Here is a 5,425-nt window from a genome sequence, read left to right on the forward strand (position 1 = left end):
CACATCTTGATTACAGGGGCATCCTGGCAAAACACAACTGCTTCCTTTGAAAGGTAAAAGCAAATTTTTAATCGCTGTCCCAATGTAAAATGATAGCAAAGTACGCATTGGCTAAAGCAAAAACTGGAAAAGCACTGCTCCCCAACACACACACAGTGGATGCCATTGGTGGTGTCCCCCAATCCAAGGGGGCAAATTAACTACCAGCCTCCAGGTCTTGATGTCACTGTTAAGGAACAGCCAGAGAACAACATTATTGGGGCTTAACTGTTTCACTAAAATCTCTTGGCTTTAAAAGCCCATTGATTGTTTCTTTCAGGCGGCTTCTGTCTCCCTTGGATACCTGTTCCGCTTCTGGGGTGGGGTATCGGGGCCTGTAACTAGGGTCTCTGCCTCCATTTTGCCACATTCTGTTTTATTCTTGACCCACGCGTTCCAGTGTTTTTGCAATTGGCAACATTCAGATACCTTAAGGGCTCCTATCTGGTGCTTGCTAAAATCTCCACTGGCTCCTAGGATGTGCCAGAAGGCATTTTCCTTTCTTTGTCTCATTAAAGCCCTGTAAAGTCTTAACTACAGCCAGAGGGTCTAACAGGTTCTTATTCTGAGTACTCATCAAAGAATAAGTGGCACTTGTATCTAACAACAAAGTCTGTCCAAAAGCCCCTCCCTCAAACTTCACATAAAACATGAACCTCCTTCACCCATCAGTGTGCCATAAAAAGGTGCCATATTTGCGGATGTCCGGCCTCCCTGCAGGAGGCAAATGGCTGTGGTATTGGTGCACTCGGGGGTTTTCCTGCATACTCAGTCAGCCTGAACAAAAATTCCAGGGTGCACAAGCCTTAGGGGATATCTCTAAATTTTCACCTACAAGGGATCAAGAGCTTTGACTTGACCCTTGAAGCGCCTGACTTCATTCACTTTCCCTTTTTCATTTTTGATCTCCTTTAACATTTTATTTAGGAGAGGCCATAGCTTTAAACAAGATTGTTTCATGCAGACACAAACTTTACAATCTTTGGGCCAGATCCTTCATTTGGAAATTTATTGATTTTCTCAAAAGTGCTTCCTAGGTACTAATCTATAATTGCCTGGCAACTATATCCTCAAAGACAATAAATACTTTCAATGGAGGGGGGTGGGCGGGAGAAAGAGAAGGGAGAGAGAGCGGGGGCAAGAGAAAAAGCAAAGAGAGAGAAAAAGTGGAGAGGGGGAGAAGAAGCAAAGATGGGAAATGAGAAAAGCATGACTTAGGCTGAAAGGAAAACCTAAGCAGAGGAAAGTACAGAGAACAACTATGAATCTAGAAGTAGGCCCCTCGGGGCCAAAGTATCTAGAAACCCCTACCCTGAGCTCGTATTCTGGCACCAAGAGGTGAGTGTGAGTTGCTGCCACATATGCCAGAGTGAGATCAGCCATTACAAGGCTGTGCTCTGGGTTAATGGCTCAGTCAGTTTTCCTGAGGCTCTAGTCTGGTCAGGGGGGAAGAGCCTGACCTCTACCCATTCTTCCCCTCCTGGGTTATTCCCTGGGGGACCAATATCAACTACCATGGGGGCTATGGGTTTCTGCAACTCTTCCAGAATTTCAAGCCAGGGGCGGTGATGGGTTGGGTCACAGATACTCCCTCAAGACTGTCATTAAATGTGCTGGGATACCACTAAGAACAACCCCCCCGCCAGAGAATGCTTCCCTGCGCTCCCGTCTTATAGATTCATAGATATTAAGGTCAGAAGGAACCATTATGATCATCTAGTCTGACCTCCCACACAATGCAGGCCACTGAATCTCATCCACCCACTACTTAGAAAAACCTTTCACCTATGTCTGAGCTATTAAAGTCCTCAAATCGTGGTTTAAAGACTTCAAGGAGCAGAGAATCCTCCAGCAAGTGACCCGTGTCCCATGCTACAGAGGAAGGAGAAAAACCTCCAGGGTCTCTTCCAATCTGCCCTGGAGGAAAATTCCTTCCCGGCCCCAAATATGGTGATCAGCTAAACCCTGAGCATATGGGCAAGATTCACTAGCCAGATACCCAGGAAAGAATTCTCTGTAGTAACTCAGATCCCACCCCATCTAACATTTCATCACAGGCCATTGGGCCTATTTACCATGAATATTTAAAGATCAATTAATTGCCAAAATCATGTTATCCCATCATACCTTGCTGAGCTAGACACACCAGTTGGCTCCAGCACTGACCAAGAGGTTGGGCCATGCCCCCCTGCAGTTCACAGAAACTAGGATTCACTTAGCCCAGGGGCTTCTCAGTTAACAGGGACCTTCCCAGCACCCAGTACTCAGTCTTTCTGGGAGCCTAAACCCCAAATAATACTCATAAATTGTCCACCCTCTATAACACTGATAGAGAGATATGCACAGATGTTTGCTCCCCCAGGTATTAATAACTTACTCTGGAGTAATTAATAAACAAAAGTGATTTTATTAACTATAAAAAGTAGAATTTAAGTGGTTCCAAGTAATAACAGACAGAACAAAGTTACCAAGCAAAATAAAACAAAACACGAAAGTCTAAGCCTAATACATTAAGAAACTGAATACAGATAAATCTCACCCTCAGAAATGTTCCAATAAGTTTCTTTCACAGACTAGACTCCTTTCTAGTCTGGGCCCAATCCTTTTCAGACCAACATTGTAGGTTATGGCCTGGGTCCAGCAATCACCCACACCCCCGTAGTTACAGTCCTTTGTTTCAGTTTCTTTCAGGCATCTCTTTGGGGTAGAGAGGCCATCTCTTGAGCCAGCTGAAGACAAAATGTAGAGGCTTCCAGGGCCTTCTATGTTCTCTCTCTTGTGGGCGGAAACCCCTTTGTTCTTCTGTGCAAAATTGCAGCAACAAGATGGAGTTTGTAACCACCTGGGCAAGTCACATGTCCATGAATGATTCAGCTTTTTGCAGGCCAATGCCATTGTTTCCATGTTAGTTGTAATGTTCCCAGAAAAGCTCAGAAGTGGATTGGCATCTCCCAAAGTCCATTGTTAGTTAAGCACTCCCAATTACTTTAATAATCATTTCACAACATGTTGGCCAAACCTTCCTTATGTGTTTCCTACAGCAAACACTTTAAATACAAGCATAGAGCCAACACTAATAACTTCAGATATAAAAATGACACATGCGTACAAATAGGATGAATATATTCAGTAGATCATAACCTTTGCAAAGATATCTTACATGGCATATCTAGCATAAAGCATATTCCAGTTATGTCATATTTATACTCTTAAGCATATTTCTATAAACATATAAAGTGCAACATCACAGGGACCATACAGGGACTGCCCTGAAGAGTAAAGAAAAAAGGAAGCTAATGGGAATCACCCCCCCCCCCCATTCTCATAATGAGAAGGATAGGAGTAGAGATATGATGCTGACTCACTCCACTTTCTAAGGCTATGATGCCCACAAATTGGAACCACTATTTCCCTCTGCTCTTCCCACATGGGTTTGAGCACACAACTTTGACTCTTACATTCTCCGAGATCTTCCTGGGTCTTATCCTGGAATTATTTTGGTAAGGCTCTAACAGCACATTCACCCTCAGTTTTCTGTTGTTTCAATCCTGACACTTACTGTTTCAATGTATTATTCCATCTTTGACTGTCACACACCTGCTTCTGAAGCACCACTATCTGAGCTGCCCTCAGTCTGCACATTGCTTTCTCTTTCACAGCTTTCTCTATTTCTGTCTTGAACACTTTTATCTGCTTATCTGCCACCATCGCTGCAGTATGCTTACAGAGCTGCAGGAATGCTTCGGGGATCGGTGAAGTTCCCACGTTTCATTATCATGCACATGAATGAAATCTGCCAAGTTTTTATCCAAATCTAATTCTATCTTTCTTTCTCTCCAGGTGTTCCCTGTCCTTCTGACATATGTTTTATTCAACAAGGTTTTTCAGCCCAAGCCCATAAATAAACAACAAAATTTGACAGTGAATCAACTCACACACTATGTCATGGAGAATTACAGTTTGCTACCGTGATCCACTGCCCACTTCACCTATTGAAACAAACAAACAAACAAACAAACAAACAAACAAACAAACAAACAAACAAACAAACCACTTGCATTAATCTTTCCATTCCCCTCCTGGCTGGCTCACCAAAATTTGTTACCAGAGGTTTTCAGAACCCCCAGCAGGAGATTAACTTTAAATTTTACTATTTCACTCCAGGCGGTGTCAGGAATAAATCAACTGGAACACAGCAATTCTGTCTGATCAAGGATTAAATGCAAGTGAGTATGCCTTTGTCTAACACTGCAGTGTATTTGATTTAAGCACACAAAGACATAAGCAATAGGTTTAGAAGATCCCAGATATTTACCTAACATCTGGTACGGTATTGAATAATTAACAACAGATTCACAGTGGCCATTTGCTCACCCACTGGGGAGACAGGGTGTCAGGAAAAAGGACTCTCAAGATGGCTTCAGAGGACTGCTCCAAAGTACACTGTATTTGATAATCTTTTATAACCTCTAAAAAAAAAAAAAACATATGTCAGTGACCCCTCCAGGATCATCACTTTTCCTAATTTTAAATAAACTTCTAATATCAGAGGCATCTAGACTCAAGGTTTTCATCCATTTATGTTCTTCTGTTCTCACTTATTTACTTGTCTGTCCACTCCTCCCATTCTGATTAGCAGAAGCTTCCAGCTAGGTTTTGAACTTGCATCTAAAAGCCTGCTTTCCAATTTACCCTTAACTATGTGGTGTCCTATTTTATTAATGAATAGTGGCTGAATACACATCATAGGGTTGCCATTATCTTGATCACACTCTGGGTTACACACCCCTCAAATCCAGGGTAACACAGTCCAGTTCTCAAAAACACACACTTTAACAACTCTCACCAATAAGCTCTAGTAGAGCATTCCTAATTTCTACAGCTGCTTTCCTGTATTAACACTTTCCATTTCAAACATTTGGAATATCCTCAGGCATCCTGAAGTATTGGAAGGAGAAACATCAGGTAAATTTTGCTCACCAGATCACTGTACATATGACAAAGAAGTTCAGCATTGTAGATGATTTCTTTGTTTTGGCTATCAGAAAGTGCAGTTTTAGTTTGTCAAACTGATCAAGAACCCTGTTCACAGAGGGACTAATGGAAAGTCACCTTGCTTCAGAAAGCTGCAGTATCTTTTGGTGGTCTGAAACTCATCAAATGTCTGAGTGACAGGGTGTGTGGGGATAGAGTCTTACAGGTGACACTGAAAGAGATGAGGTGATGGTCAGAAAGAGGGAAGTTTGGAGAGAGCCATGCTTGGTGATGGAGTGATAAGATGTTAGGTGTGAGGAACTTCTCAGACTGTGAACTTCTACAATGCTGAGCTGAGCCAAACTGGGACAGAGCACCCTTGATTACTGAGGAAATATCCTTCCTCCTCTTA

At 42.5% G+C, this 5,425-nt stretch overlaps 1 protein-coding gene across 1 annotated transcript in view; it reads left to right on the forward strand.

Annotated features, from left to right (window-relative positions):
* The window catches only part of LOC311514480 (olfactory receptor 52P1-like), a gene marked incomplete at both ends in the record, with an annotated part of 61,351 nt that overhangs the window by 10,158 nt on the left and 45,768 nt on the right, over window positions 1–5,425 (forward strand). The window lies entirely within an intron of this gene.

The sequence above is a fragment of the Lepidochelys olivacea genome, assembly GCF_965140295.1.
Source record: "Lepidochelys olivacea isolate rLepOli2 genome assembly, chromosome: 1".
Taxonomy (NCBI): Eukaryota; Metazoa; Chordata; order Testudines; family Cheloniidae; genus Lepidochelys; species Lepidochelys olivacea.